This window comes from Myotis myotis, unplaced genomic scaffold, assembly GCF_014108235.1.
Source record: "Myotis myotis isolate mMyoMyo1 unplaced genomic scaffold, mMyoMyo1.p scaffold_m19_p_13, whole genome shotgun sequence".
Taxonomy (NCBI): domain Eukaryota; kingdom Metazoa; phylum Chordata; class Mammalia; order Chiroptera; family Vespertilionidae; genus Myotis; species Myotis myotis.
The window spans coordinates 25742818-25759586 of NW_023416317.1; the positions used below are offsets into that span (position 1 = coordinate 25742818).

At 42.8% G+C, this 16769-nt stretch overlaps 1 long non-coding RNA gene across 1 annotated transcript; it reads right to left on the minus strand.

The window, feature by feature from the left end:
* Window positions 1-1967: 1967 nt before the first annotated feature.
* LOC118668653 lies at window positions 1968-5452 on the minus strand. Its single transcript, XR_004971693.1, has 2 exons — window positions 5065-5452; window positions 1968-3110 (listed from the first exon to the last, which is right to left on the minus strand). It is a non-coding gene; the product is annotated as an uncharacterized LOC118668653 (long non-coding RNA).
* Between the last annotated feature and the right edge of the window lie 11317 nt (window positions 5453-16769).

Below are 16769 nucleotides of genomic sequence, written 5' to 3' on the forward strand. Positions count from 1 at the left end.
CACAGAGGGGCAGAAAGATGCCCCCAGACAGTGCTATTGTCACCTAGCATCCAGCCCTCTCTGGGGCAGCTGCCTCCACATAGGTGCTCACTAGGGAGGGCAGGTGGGAGGGTGTGGGGAGCACTGAAGTGAAGGAGGCTCTTCAGGAGGACAGGACAGTCCTCTAGTTCCTCCTGCTCCTCCCCTGCACCCTCTGAGTGGCCTGGCTTCAGGTCCAGATGCCACTAATGACCAATGGTGAGCCTTGAACCCAAACTCTCCAGCCTTGGCCTCTTCATCTGCATAATGAGGATGGTCAGAGCCCAGCCTCTCAGCTGTCATGAGGACAGGCCTGTGTCTCGTGCTTTATTTAGGGGGTAAGCTCTGGGCCAGAATTTTTGAAATTGAAAAGTCCCATGGCTGCATGGTCTGGAGTAGTTTAACCTCTCTGTGTCTCAGCCTGCTCATATGTATAATGGGAGCAAATATAGGACAGACCTGGTAAAATTGTTGAGAGGATAAAGTTAATTAACATGCATAAGACTCTCACGGGGCCCTGGCTGGTGGTAAGGTCTCAACAGATGTGAGCTATTATTGTTTTGAAGCAAGGGAGGGGATTGCGAAGGCTCACGGCCCTGGCCAGAGCTTATATTCGGATGTTTGCAGCACTTTGAGTATGAATACTCTTCTACCCACTCCCCCAACTTCCGAGACTAAGGACTGTAGGCAGCCTGGTGCCAAGGGGTCTGTCATGCATGAGACCTCAGGGCCTTCACTGGCTGTCCCCAGCTTCCTCAGGCCTGGCTCCCAGAACTCCCAGGCAGCCAAAGTCCATCTGACCCAAGCCCTGCCTGGCCAAGCCTTCCCAGGGAAGGATTCAGACATTGGTGGCGATCCAGAGCCTGGGCTGAGTAGGAGGAAAAGTGGTCGGGTGGCTGGAAGGCTGGGGGGGGCAGAATCAATGCAAAGGCAGCCCTCTTCTCTCCACTCCGGAAAGCCCCAGCTCCACTAATCTCCCCTACGTTTCCTGGGGCAAGCTACAGGGCCTCTCTGACCTCAGGCTCTTCATCTGTCAGAGGTCTGTTGTGGGGATGCAATGACATAAGCATCTATCAGTTGCTCAATACATAATGGCTGCAATTGTTATTTTTACTATTATCTCATTGATGGGGGTGGCTGTCTAGGGCATAGAGGTTAAAAGTATGCCAGAGCCCAGAAAAAAACAAGAACTGTGGATGTCCCCCTGCACACACTTTGCAAATGAGAAATCCAAACCCAAAGTCTCACAGCAATTAGGCAAGGGAGCCAGGGGGACCACACAGGCATTCAGGCTCCTCACACCACGGAGCCAACATTGTCACAGAGGTGACTTCTTACACGGCCCTGGGAGGGAATGTGCAGAGGAAAGAGGAGCCCCATGACTTGGATGTGGGTAGAAGGAAGGGAGACTCCCTGGGGCCACACGAACATAATCATCCCCCCCCCCCCAACCCGTATATGTCTCTCTCTCTCTCAGTAGTCACAGTGGGAAACTCTATTAGCTATTCAGTTCTAGGACTGGAAGAAGTAATGCGGAGCCAACACGTGCAAGACAGAACGGGGACACAAATGCACCATCCAAAGGTGACTCAGAGAACTGGAAGAGCCTTAGGCATTGACCTCAATCCCTCATTTACAAATTCTGCTCATTTTATTATGGAGTATTTCCAACATACAGAAAAGTACAGAAAATAATGCAACAAGTGCCTGTGGATTCCTCACCCAGCACTGTTCAGTTCTAACATGCTGCTGCTCCCCTCACCCCTTCTCAAGGCTCATAGTAGAAATACAGCAGAAGCCCCAGGAACCCTCCCTGGTTGCATTTCTCTTCCAGGGAAATCGCTCCCTGGATCTGGAATGTGTCCTTCCCATATTTGTTTTCACACATACATCTGCATCCGTAAACATGACTGGTTTTTGCTTGTTTTCAAACTTGATATAAATGGGACTTTACTGTATGAGTCACTTGCAACTTTTTTTTTTTTTAATGCAACATCAGTTAGTGAGGTTGCTCCACATGGCTCCGCAGAGCTCTAATCCGTTCACAGACAGTCTACAAAGAAACCTTGATTCATTAAACCCCTTTCCCATTGATGGACCGCTAGACTGTTTCTAACTGCTTGCCCTCACAATTCAGCTGTCCTGGGTGCAAACATGGGCCGAGGGGTGAAATGACTGGGGTGCAGGGTCTGAGCATCATGGCTTCCCCAGATGGTACCTGACTGCTTTCTAAGGTGGGGATGCCACTTCTCGGTCCCACAGTTGCATGTCAGGTACGGCACCATCCACATTCACACGAGCACTCAGTGGCACACCACACCTTCCTTCTTCAGTAAGGAAACTGAGGTCCAGGGAGGAAAACGACCTGAGATCCTAGAGCCAGTGCCTGAGGGAGCCAGGACTCCATGTTCCAGTTATTTATTGCTATGAAACAAACAACCCCAATACTTAGTCGCTTTTAAAAAGAGTTATTTGTTTTGCTCATTAATCTGCAGTTCAGACAAGACTTAGAAGGCAAGACTGGTCTCTGTTCCATGTAGTGTCAGCTGGGGTCGCTTGACGGGGGCGCCTGGAAGATCCATTTCCAAGATGACTTACAGATGCCAAGTTGGTGCTGGCTGTTGCAGGGTGCTCGGCTGGGGCTGAGGGTATGGTCTTGGTTCTTCTCTGCAGGGCCTCTTCATGAGCTGCTTGGGTTTCCTCAGGGCAGACTGGCTGGGTCCCAATAGCCTGTGTCCCAGAAACTGGCCGTGTCACTTCTGCTGTATATTGGCGAAGCAACCACAAGGTCCGAATTCAAGTGGAAGGAGGGTCTATGTTATGTCCTGCATTTTGATGGAAGGAGTGTCAAAAAATCTGCAAGTCATGTTTTAAACACACTTGATTTCTTCAGCAAGCCTTCAATATGTAGAGGTCAAGACGCTTTAACAGGCAGCAGATAAATAAATGAATGGCAATGCTGCCATCATGGCTGCCAAAAACTACATTGCCATCGGCGACTACACCAACCACAGCACGCTCAACAAGGACCTGAAGCAGAGGCTCCAAAGTATTGGCTCAAGGGCCAAATCTGTCCATGTGCTTTACTTGGCCTGAAAGGAGAAGTTTTTATGTAAAAATAATTATCAATATTTTAAGTTGGTAGACTTTACTTCAAAAATCCAGATTTCCAGAAAAAAACACACACGGAAGATTTGGCAACGTGGAGCTCTCATTCCCAGGTAGCTTCTCTGGCTCAGCGGAGGAGTGACCACTCAGGTAAATCCTCTGGTTTTCTGCGGTCCCCAGCGTTTGGAACTGGCTCCTGGGGACCCTTGAGTTGGCAAAGTCTGGGTCACTAATTCTAAGACATTAGAAGGGCATTGGGATACTCATTCCACAGGGTTTATGAGTGAACACAAATAAGGGGTGCTGGCATAGCTCTAGGGGTCGGGGGAGTAACCCTAGGAGGCTCCCCAGAGGAGGGAGCACCTGAGTCATGAAAGATGGGAAGGATTTGTAAATGTTCAGGATTCTAGAAGCTAGTGCGTTTGATTTCCAACTGGACATCTGGACATTGAGATTAGAAAGGACACAACAGGAAGGAGTTTTCCCTGGGTATCCAACCTCTATAATCCCAAATCCAATCTCCTCATTCCTACGTGGGAATGAATAGCAAAAATTCAGGCTCTAAGTAGGTAGTGACTTAAATGAAGGACACCCTAGATGCCACACCCTCCAGACACTGTCCTCATTGGCTGACCATTCTGCCTCAAATGCTAGCATCAGCACCACCCTGTACATTGCAACATTCTATAGGAGGCACATGTTACTTGCGAAGGAGGACGTTTACAGACATTGCTCACCTGCCCAGTAATATGAGTATGAATTAATTAACCCCTCAGATTTGCCAGCACAGAGAACGGGCTCCTGGGAAGGAGACAGGCAGAGTAAGTGTTGGTAAAGAGAAAAGAGAGCTCATAGGAGACTGCTTGGGAGGGAGGGGGCACAGCTGGAAGCCCTGAGCTTCATGCAGTAGAGGGAGATCTAAGGTCACCAGGGGAAGAGGAGACAGAGGTGGATGTAAGAAGGTAAAGCCTCAAGGGTCGCCATGCAGCTGGGCTTCTGCAAGTCCCTCAGTCTTTCTTTTGAGACTCTAATTTCTTCCTCTGCCGAAGAAGGGACCTAAAGCAAACCTGTCACACTACAGTCCTAGGAGGCTCATATCCCCTCAGTCTAATCTTCCAAGATGCCATGATCCCATGTTCTCATAGATTCTTAAGAGTTTTAAGACTACTTTATTAGGCCTGGCTGGTTTGGCTCAGTGGATAGAAGGGTGCTGGGTTTGATTTGGGTCAAGGGCACATGCCTGGGCTGTGGGCTCCATCCCAGTGTGGGGCATGCAGGAGGCAGCCAATCAATGATTCTCTCTCATCATTGATGTTTCTCTCTCCCTCTCCCTCTCCCTTTCTCTCTAAAATCAATAAAAATATATTTTTTTAAAGATTATTTTATTAAATACTGTCTTTCCATGGTATTTTTGAAAATGCAACCAAAGATATTATGGTTCAAAGGCTACTTCTGGGGCTCCAAGAATCTAAGCTTTGATGTTCTCCAGGGTCTAGGGGTTCATATTCAGCCATTCTAAGGTTTTGTGGATCCATCATACTTTCTCATCTAGAGCCATTATTGGAAGACCATAATTTGCAATGAAGCCAATGATTTATTATCTATGTGCTACCTCTACTATGGTTTTTCTTTAAATTATAATTTTAAATTAAATTTTAAAACTTGTTCTTTTCACTTAACATCATTCTAAATAATAATAGTATTGGTGAAATCGTGGATTTGAAGGATAAACACTATTTTTCTAAAAACATACCAAATAAGTTTTGGTAATATAGGTCCTGGCAATCCCTCAACCATCTCAGGCACCATTAGCAATTTGAATACATTTGAGAAGCCATTGCCCATGGGGCCAGCCCCCTCATTCCTGAGAGAAACATGGAAACATCCATTTGCAAGGGTAGGAGCTCTCTGGGCACTGAAAATGTGAGGTCCACTCACCATGGGTCTCTGCGGAAAGCTGTCCTGTCCTGTTCCAGGTAGAAGTCACAGTTGGGAGGCAGGTGCCCTTCTCATGGGTTCCCAGCCCTGAGGCTGGAGTGGCCTGGAACTGCGGGGGGATACTATGCAATACTGCCATCTAGTGGCCAAAACGCAAGAAACCAAGAGAAGGGGCAGAAAGAGGATGCAGTTCCTGGACTACCAAAGCTAGTGCAGACAAGATAATGGGACACATAACTGAGATACAAAGCAATCTGGCAGCTATCAAATGCTAAATGGGCAGCATAGAAACAACTTAAGTGTCCACCTGAGAGATATTGATTAAAACATTATAGTGCATTAAATGAAATAGTATGCAGGCATTGCTAAGGATGCTATGAACCGCCGAACTGGTTTGGCTCAGTGGATAGAGCGTCGGCCTGCGGACTCAGGGGTCCCAGGTTCGATTCCGGTCAAGGGCAGGTACCTTGGTTGCGGGCACATCCCCACTGGGGGGCGTGCAGGAGGCAGCTGATCAATCTCTCTCATCGATGTTTCTGGCTCTCTATCCCTCTCCCTTCTTCTCTGTAAAAAATCAATAAAATATTTTTTTATAAAAAAAAAAAGGATGCTATGAAGATATATTATTGATATGGAAAAATGCTCAGTTGAGTGGGGAAAATGAGCACTAAGCAGTAACATGCAAGTTGTGTAAAATGTGAGTTTAAACCCACTTTGGCTGTCCATCTATAGAGAAGGTCTGCTACCCTCTGTCTTCCCCATGGCAGTATATATACCCCACCCACAAGCTATCTCTACCCCACCACTACCCCCACCCCACCCCCCTGCTTCTCTCCCTCTCCATGGCCACCACCTTGGGCAGAACCAGCACCATTTCTAGCCTGGGTGACTGAAGTCACCTCCCAAGTTCCAACTTTCCCCTCTGCCTCTTCCACTCCACAACCAAGAGAGCTCTCCCAAATACCAGCCAGATCATGCTGCCTCCCTAATTAAAGTCCTCCAATGGCACCCTGGCCAGGTGGCTCAGTTGGTTGGAGCATCATCCCATACACCAAAGATTGTGGGTTGGATTCCCAGTCAGGGCACATACCTAGGTTACTGGTTCGATCCCCAGTTGGGGTGTGTGTATAGGAGGCAATGGATCGATGTTTCTTTCTCATATCAATGTCTCTCTCTCCTCCTTCTTCTTCTCCTTCTTCTTCTTCTTCTTCTTCCCTCTATAAAAATGGAAGACATATCAATAAAAACATATCCTCAGGTGAGGATTTTTTTTTAAATCCTCCAAAGGCTTCCTGTCTTACATAGAATAAAAGCTAATCTCCTCACCGTAGCCCTCGAGCATCTGGCCACCTCCTCTCATACCCTGACCATCTCTCACTCCATGCCTGATCCTCTGTCACTTCCTCAACCCCGCTGAGTCTTTGCTGAAACACTTCTGTCCTATTCCTCTCCTGCCTGATTCCTACTCAAGCTTCATGCCTGGGCACACCGTCACTTCCCCAGGGAAGCCTCTGTGGGTAATGGGATTTGTATTTTTCTAATTTATCCAAGGCACATGTATAATGTTGATGTGATCAGAAGAGACCAATCTAGTTATGTTAATTTAAAATAAAATCCAATGTATAGACCATTGGCACATGGTGAATTCAAAGAAGGAGGAGGTCTGTGTAAGCTGGAAAGCTGGAGAAGGCTCCTAGGGAGGGTAAGGATTGAAGGAAGGGAAGAATGAAGCCTGGGAAAGAAACTATTTGGAAAGGGAAGCATTTGAAGGTATGAAGGTGGACAGAGGCAGCGGGAGGAGGTGGCACCTGGTGATTTTACCTCCCTGGCACCCTTAACTCTGGTTGCAACAACCTTCTTCCCCTCTCCGTGGGGCTGGTACTCAGTATGGCTGTGTGGATTGAGCCTGACCAATGGCAACCTTTCCTGGGATTTTTGCCTCATCTGTTGAAAAGGGGTGTTGTCTTTCCACTGAGGTTACCAAGCTGCAAGGATATATGCCTGGATCTTCTTTGCCATTGCAAGGGAAGATCTTGCCTTAGAATAAAGCCCATACAGATGAAACCAGAACCAAAGATGAAGTCACATTCCTGATTGACATTTGCACCTGGATTCAGCCACACCTGAAGCCACAATCTCCCTAGACTTTTCAGATCTGTGAACCAGGAAATCCCCCATCTTTTGAGGATTAGGATAGTTTGCCATCCATTTCTGTTACTTGTAACCCAAAGATTCCTAATGTCCACTAGTCTGGCTGGTTCAGAGACTTCCTTTGGGAAACAGTGAGGGAGGACGAGCAGAAATAGCAGAAACAACACATGTTCCGGCCACTCTTTGGAGACAAAGCCTTTATTCCCAAAGTGAACTAAGGCATCTAGTGTGGGAATTGGGGAATTTTAATTTCAGAAATCTGAAACGATAGGCCCTCTCCCCTGACTGTCCACAAGCCACAATCTCTCTCCTCTACCCAGAAATCCTCTGAAAGGAGACCCAGGGACAAAAATGGCCCGAGGCAGCTCCTGTTCTTGGCTTCCTGGGGCTCTGAAAAAAACTGTTCTAAGTCTTCCCAGACCACGTCGGGAAGGCCAAGAATCCACAAGACGGCTGGGCAGGGGACGAAATGGGTGAGAGTGGGAATCATCTGCATTTCCCACTGTTCTTTCCCTGTTTATGCATCGGCCAACTACTCCTAAGGCCCTTGCTCCCTGGCAGGGAGACACGGTGGGGGTAGAGGAGAGACACAGGCCCACTGGTTCCGGCCCACATCTGGTTCCTCCTAAGAACTGTATGATGACATGAAGAGTCAGTACTTGTGTCAAGAGTCCTCTCCCATGATCCCCAGTGCCTGGCAGAGGATTACATATAAAAGGGACTGGTTTCCATTCAGAAAATGGATTCCAAGCTCTTACGGGCATGAGCAGACAAGGACTCCTAAGATGGGTGATCATATAAGTGTCACTGCCTTGTCTCTTCAGGGGACTTAACACTCCTGTCCTCCTGTAGCATGTCATCTGGCTCCCCCTAGGGCACAACTTCCTCCGAAACCTCTGGCCTGAGACCATCCACAAACCACTTACTTCCCAGCTTCTGAGAGCTACATCTGTAGATGTGAGCTAAAATCAATAGATACAGAAAGATATTTGTTAAAATTCAACACACGTTTCTGATGAAAACTCTAAGGAAAAAAAGAATATCAAAGAGAACTTCCTTAATTTGATAAAGGGTATCTGCCAAACATACACACACAAACACACACACACACACACACACACACACACACACACAGAGAGAGAGAGAGAAAGAGAGCGCTAACATCATCATTACTGATGAAATATTAAATACTTTTCTCCTAAGGATAGGAATAAGAAAGGAATGTCCACCACTATGGTATCTATTCAACATTGGACCTGCTCATTTCAATAAGGCAAGAAATAAAAATTTTAAAAATAAAGATTGGAAAGAAAACATACAAACTGTCATTATTTCAAATGATAATACTGTACATGGAAAAACTCAAAATAATCTACAAACTATTAGAATGAATAAATAAATTTAGAAAGTTTGCTGGGTATAATCAACATATAAAAATTGAATTTGTATATACTACCAACAATTTGAAAATGAAAATTTTATTTTATTTTTAAATTTTTTATTGCATTTATTGGGTAACATCTACACTAATAAAAGAGAAACATGCAAATTGGTGTCATTCCGCTATGCCCACCAGCTAATCAGAGTGACTATGCAAATTAACCCAACAAAGATGGCGGTTAATTTGCATACACAGGAGCAGAGTGAAGACTGAAGACTGAAGACTGAAGAGGCTTGGCTTCTCTGCTGCGGCCGCCAAAGGCCTGGGTCCCGGGTACTGGAGGAAAACCAGTGCCAGCAGCCAGGGGAAGGAAGGCCTATTGTGCGAATCTCTTTGTGCAATGGGCCACTAGTTAGTTAATAAACTTATGTAGATTTCAGGTGTACAATTCTATAATATATCATCTGTATACTGTATTGTGTGTTCAGCATCCAAAGTCAAGTCTCCTTCCCTCACCATTTATCCCCCCTTTATTCTCCTCTAACTTCCCCCACTCCCCTTTCCCACTGGTAATCACTATATTACTGTTTGTCTATGAGTTGTTGTTTTATGTTTGGTTGGATTTTTGCTTAATCCCTTCACCTTTTTCACCTTTGTTCTTTCTCAAGATTGCCATGGCTACCTCCCTCCCCTCTGACAGCTGCAGTCTGTTCTCTGTATCAGTGTCTGTTTCTATTTTGCTTGTTAGTTTATTTTGTTCATTAGATTCCACATATAAGTGAAATCATATGGTATTTGTCTTTCTCTGACTGACTTATTTCACTTAGCACAATACTCTCCAGGTCCATCCATGTGGTTGCAAAAGGAAAGATGTCCTTCTTTTTTATAGTCAAGCAGTATTCCATTGGGTAAATGTACCACTGCTTTTTTTATCCACTCATCTACTGATGGGCACTTGGGCTGCTTCCAGATCTTGACTATTGTAAATAATACTGCAATGAACATAGGGGTGCATATATTCTTTCGAATTTCGGGTTTCTTAGGATATATTCCCAGAAGTGGAATCACTGGGTCATAAGGCAGTCCCATTTTTTATTTTTTGAGGAAGCTCCATACTGTTTTCCACAGGAGATGCACCAACCTACATTCCCACCAACAGTGCACAAGGTTTCTCTTTTCTCCACACCCTCATCAATACTTATTGTTTGTTGATGTATTGATGACAGTCATTCTGACAGGTGTGAGATGATATCTCATGATTTTAATTTGCATTTCTTTGATAATTAGTGACATTCAGCACATTTTCATATATCTATTGGCCATCTTATGTCCTCTTTGGAGAAGTACCTATTCAGATTCTTTTCCCATTCTTTAATTGTATTGGGGTTTTTTTGTGTATGTGTTGAGTTATAAGGTCTTTATAAATTTGAGATATTAAGCCCTTATCAGATGTATCATTGGTGAATATGTACTCCCATTCAGTGGGTTGTCTTTTCATTTTGTTGTTGATTTCCCTTGCTTGCAAACCCTTTTTAGTTTGATGTAGTCCCATTTATTTATTTTTAATTTGGTTCCCTTGCCCAAGAAGACATATCAGAAAAACAATATTGCTATGAGAAATGTCTAAGATTTTATGCCTGTGTTTCCTCCTGGGATTTTTATCGTGTTGAGACTTACATTTAAGTCTAATCCATTTTGAGTTTGTTCTCGTGTATGGTGTAAAGGTGGTCTAGTTTTCTTTCTTCAGTGTCTTATAATCTTCCAAGTAGACATCTTTTACATCCTTGGTTAAATTTATTCCTAGGTATATAATTTTTTATGCAATTATAAATGGGATTGTTTTCTTAGTTTCCCATTCTGGTAGTTAATTATTAGTGTATCAAAATACAACTGATTTCTTGATGTTTATTTTGTATTCTGCTACCTTACTGAATTCATTTTTTAGTTGTAGTAGTTTTCTGATGGAATCTTTAGTGTTCTCTATATACAGTATCACATCATCTGCAAATAATGAGAGTTTTATTTCTTCCTTTCCAATTTGGATGCCTTTTTTTTCCTTCTTGTTTGATTTCTGTGGCTAGTACTTTTAGTACTATGTTTAATAAGAGTCATGAAAGCAGGCATCCCTGTCTTGTTCCTGATCTTAAGAGAAACCCTTTTAGTTTTTGTCCATTGAGTATGATACTGGCTGTGAGTTTGTCATATATGGCCTTTATTATGTTGAGGTATGTTCCCTCTATTCCCACTTTGCTGAGAGTTTTTATCATAAATGGGTGCTGGGTTTTATCAAATGCTTTTCTGCATCTATTGATGTGAACACAAATAATGGGTGCTGATCATGTGATTTTTATCCTTTATTTTATGTGGTGTATCATGTTTATTGATCTGCAGATAATTTTAACAACCTTGCATCCTCAGAATAAAGCCCACTTGATCATGGTGTATAATCTTTTTAATGTATTGCTGGATCCTGTTGGCTAGTATTTTTTTGAGGATTTTAGCATCTATGTTCACCAGGGATATTGGCTTATAATTTTCTTTTTTTGTAGTGTCTTTATCTGGTTTGGAATTACAATAATGCTGGCCTCATAAAATGAACTTGGGAGTCTTCCCTCCTCTTGAATTTTTTGAAACAGTTTGAGGAGGATAGGTGTTAGTTCTTCATTGAATGTTTGGTAAAATTCACCTGTGAAACCATCTGGTCCAGGACTTTTGTTTGTTGGGAGTTTTTTGTGTGTGTGTTTTTTTATCATTGCTTCAATTTCATTAGTTGTAATCAGTCTATTCAGATTTTCTGATTCTTCCTGATTCAGTTTTGAAAGATTGTATATTTCTAGGAATTTATTCATTTCATCCAGATTGTCCAATTTGTTGGCATATAGTTTTTTGTAATATTTTCTTACAATCCTTTGTATTTCTGTGGTGTCAAACGTTACTTCTCCTCTTTCATTTCTGATCTAATTTATTTGGGTCCTCTCTCTTTTTGCTTGATGAGTCTGGTTAGAGGTCTGTCAATCTTGTTTATCTTTTCAAAGAACCAGCTCTTGGTTTCATTGATCTTTTGTATTTTTTTAAATCTCAATTCCCAGTCATGTTGTGAGTGCTCAATGGTCACACATGGCTAGTGGCTACCCTACAAGGCAGCTCAGGTTTAGAGCATAAAAAGGAACTTTAGAAATCATGCTTTGCAACCTCCTTATATTGCAAATGAGACTTAGAGAGTTACATGATTTCCAAAACATCAGACAGATCATCAGTAGCAGAAACGGGAGTAGAACACTGAGATGCTAATACTAACACGTATTTTTATTCATTAAATGCTGCTTTTCTTAAGATTGTCAAGCCACTCTTCCACTAAAATGTTCCCACCTAAAAAACAACTAAGAATGTGTCAGAATAATCTGGACAGATCTTTTTTTAAGATGCATAAAGACTGGGGTTTCCCCAGTGAGTAAAACCTTCCTTGCAATTTTTGTTTTTTTAACTTTCATTTTTAAAAATTTATCTTTAGCCCTGGCCAGTTTGGCTCAGTAGATAGAATGTCAGTCTGCAGACTGAAGGGTCCTGGGTTGGATTCTGGTCAAGGGCACATACTTTGATTGTAGGCTCAATCCCTGGCCTGGTTGGGGCCCATGCGGGAGGCAACCAATTGATGTGTCTCTCTCACATTAATGTTTCTCTCTGTGTGTCTCTCCCCCAATCTTCCACTCTCTCTAAAAATCAATGGAAAAATATCCTTGAGTGAAGATTAACAAAAATAAGTAAATAATTAATCTTTATTGTTGAAAGTATTACAGATGTCCCCTTTTTTATCCCCATTGACCCCCTCCATCCTATACCCATTCCCCTCCACACACAAACTTGGGTTTTGTTTGTTGTTCTTTTTCTAGTACCTTTAAGTATAAAGTTAAATTATTTAGTTGAGATTTTTCTTGTTTCTTGAGGGAGGCCTGTAATGCTATGAATTCCCCTCTCAGGACTGCTTTCACTGTGTCCCACAAATTTTGGGTTGTTGTGTTCTCATTTTCATTTGTTTCAAGGTATCTTTTGTTTGTTTTTGTTTGTTTGTTTGTTTGTGGTTTTTAAATATATATATTTTATTGATTTTTTTACAGAAAGGAAGGGAGAAACATCAATCAGCTGCCTCCTGCACACCCCCTACTGGGGATGAGCCCGCAACCAAGGTACATGCCCTTGACTGGAACCAAACCTGGGACCCTTCAGTCCGCAGGCTGACACTCTATCCACTGAGCCAAACCAGTTAGGGCTCAAGGTAACTTTTGATTTCTTCCTTGATCTCATTGGTAACCCATTCATTGTTTAGTAACATGTTATTTAGCCTCCATGTCTTTGTGTGTTTTTCAGTTTTATTCTTCTGATTGATTTCTAGCTTCATATCATTATGGTCAGAGAAGAAGTTTGATATGATTTCAATCTTTTTAAACTTATTGAGACTTGTTTTGTGTCCTAACATGTTGTCTATCCTAGAAAACGTTTCATGTGCACTTGAAAAGAATGTATATTCTACTGCTTTGGGGTGGGGTGAAATGCTCTGAATACATCAGTTAAATCCACCTGATCTAGTGTGTCATTTATTTTGCTATTTCCTTGTTGATTTTCCGTCTGGAAAATCTATCATTTATGTCAATGGAGTGTTACATATGTCTACTATGACTGTATTACTGTCAATTTCTCCCTTTATGTCCACTGAGATTTGCTTTATATATTTAGGTGCTCCTATATTGGGTGCATAAATGTTTACAAGGTTTATATCCTCTTGTTGGATTGCTCTGAAACTTTTAAATTTCATTTAAATGTTATCAAAAATCATTATGTACTTATGAATAAGTCTGATGAAAGAGATGCAAGATCTATATGCTAAAACTACAAAACACTGTAAATTGAGAATGAATGCATATTTATTGATTGATTGACCAACTCAATAATATTGAGATAATAATTTGTATACTCAATGCAGACCCAATCAATAGCCCAGCAAGTACTTTTGAGGAAATTGGCATGCTGATTTTAAAATTTATATGAACATTCAAAAGGCCTAAAATACAGAGTGGGTCAAAAGTAGGTTTATAGTTGTGAGTATATGAAACACAGAGTTTTTTTTATATGATTATGTATTAATTCTTGTTTTATTTTTCATATGAACAGCTTTGGACCCAGTCTGTGGGCGGGGCAATCTTTAAAAAAGAACAAAGCTGGAGGACTTACACTACCAGATATCAAGAGTATTTTGATAAATCTGCAGTAAGACAGTGTAGTCAAGCATAATCATAGTCAAATAAACCAGAATAAGGAGCCCAGAAGGAGACCAACACATATTCAATCACCTGATTTACAATAATGATGCAATTCAGTGGGGAAAGTTGGTAATTAGAGTAAATGGCATTAGCTGAATAGGATGTCTATGGGGGAAGGGGGGGGATGAACCTACCTCATACCATACACAAATATTAATTTGAGATGAATCACAGATTAAAGTAAAAAATAAATCTTCTAGAAAAATACCCGGAGGTAGGCAAAATTTTTCCTAAATAAAACAAGTTGAGAGAAGATTTTGCAGTACATCAAAGAAAAATAACTCATATCCAGAATATATAAAGAACTTCTATAAATTAATAGGAAAAAAAGATAAATATCCCAATTTTAAAGATGGGCAGAAGACTTGCAGAGGCATTTGCACAAAAGAGGACATCCAAACGGCCAATAAGTACAGAAGCATCTTGAGTCATTACAGCAATGCTGACATAAATCTCAATAGGATACTATCACCACCACCCCGCCCCACATTCAATGGCTGGTGGACTCTGAGAGCTCTCCCTTCAAGGGAAGGCTTCTGGCCAGCTACAGGGAGTGCCATAGCTCCTTAAACGTCTGCCCTGCCAGAGGCCATGGCCCTTCCAGTGCAGTCCACATCTGGGGACTGAGGGAGGCAGGGTTTGGAGGTAAGTTGGTTCCCACTGAAGATGGGCAGCACTCATCCCAGGGCTCCCTGCTGGGTTGTCTGGGCCTTCAGGAGCCTGCATCACGGACCAACTTCTCTTTCTGCCCAATCCTGCTCCTCCCTTTCTCTGTGTAGGTGCTGATCCCTAATAGACATCTTGCAACCCAAACTCCATCACAGCATCTGCTTCTGAAGAAACCAACCTGTGGCTGCAAGGGTATAGATATGGAGCAACTGGAACTTTTAATTCTCACTGTTTGGATCATAACTTAAAACTACTTCAGAAAACTGTTTGACAACATCTACTAATGCCAAAGATGCATACACCCTATGACCCAGCAAATTCTCTTCTGGGTAGAGAACCAACTGATATTGGTGCTTATGGCTACAAAATTTGCCTTGTTCACAGAAGCTTTGTTCATGATAGCAGAACTGGCAACCTATGAAATGGCCATGAACAGTAGAATGGAGAAATGCATGGTGGTAAGATCATGCAATGTACAGCGAGTTAAAGGAAAAAAACTGCTGCTAAACACAACAACCTGGATCAACCTCACAGGCAATATGTTGAACTGAAGAAGCCAGACACAGAAGAGTGTGTACTGTATGGTTCCATTTATGTGAAGTCTGAAATGAGGTACAACCAATATATGATTCTAGAAGTCAGAAGAGTGGAGAAGTCAAGGCTAGAGGGGACCTGCTGGGGAGCTGGCAGTGCCCAATATCTTGATCTGGATGGTGGTTGCATGTATGTATTCTCATGCAAAAATTGGTCAAGCTCTACAATTAATACCTGTGCACTTTACTGAATGTTACATCTTGATAATGAAAATAAGGTAAAAATAAATAAATGAATAAGAAGTTCCAAGCCTTCACAGTGACCCACATTTATGGAGAACTTACTATGTCTCAGGCCCAAAGCTTTACATGCAGTAGTTCATTGACTCCATACACACAGACACAAATAGACACACACATATCAACACACACACACAACATTCAGGCACACCAACATACACACACCAACACATATACACTCCAACACACAGACATACCAATAAGATACCCACATACCAAAAACACACCACACAAACACTAACATACCCCAATACATATGCACACATAGACACACCAATATACACCCACACACCAAACACACCAACACACATACACCAATGTACCCAAATATACACACACCGACACACCGAAACACACACCAAACACACAAACTCCAACACACACCCAAACACCAACACACCCCCTGCACCAAACACACACATACACAACACAGACAATTCAACATACATACACGTACATGCACACACCAGGTACAAGGCACAGCTGAGAGCTGAGCTGTGGGGAGGAATAAGAACCACAGGCAGAGCTGTTGGTTAAACTCTCTGTGCTTCAGTCTTCCCATCTTTGATGAGGGAGTGATCAGAGAGATGTGATCACACACACACACCAGTTAGCACAGGGCCAGGTGTACCCAAAGTTCTCTAAATATAAGGATTGTCAGTACAGTCAGCCCTGTTGAGGGAGGACACATCTGAAAAGGACAGAGTGTTGTGGGGGAAACAGGCAGACAGATGACACAATATAGCCCATGGTACCTGGGAAAGGATTGGGGCACATAATGTAAATATCTGCATCTCCCATTTCAGTTTGCAAATCCCTTTTATGCTTGTTACTGCATTTCTTCCTCTCTACATCTTGGTAAGGACCATCATGCTAATTCCACCTACAGAGAAACCATGGCTCACATTGTCGGGAAGGGGAAATTGCATATTGGTTCTTGTCCTTTGTTTTTGAAAAACAATGAAATGTGGCTGGCTGGTTTGATGCTCAGAGAAGCCTTCAATCACTAAGGTGGGAGAGGCACAGCCAGGTGAGGAAACCGAGGCCTAGAGATGACAAATGGGTGGCCCCCAGATCACACAGAGAGTGAATGTTGGGAGCAGAACCTGCTCAAAAATAGGTTTTAACTACACCAGACAGGCTGTTAATGCAATGGCATTGAACAAAGGTAGGGATGAGAGGATTGAAACCCAGCTCTGCTTCCCCCACTTCTTCAAAGACCTACTTCCTTGTCCCTATAACCCTGTGCAGCCTCTATTAGAACGGACATGGAGTCCTGGCCGCTTTTCTTGCTGGAGGGTCCCCAAGGATGCAAACAAGAACCAAGCTCAAGACTTCCTCCACCCACACTCAGAA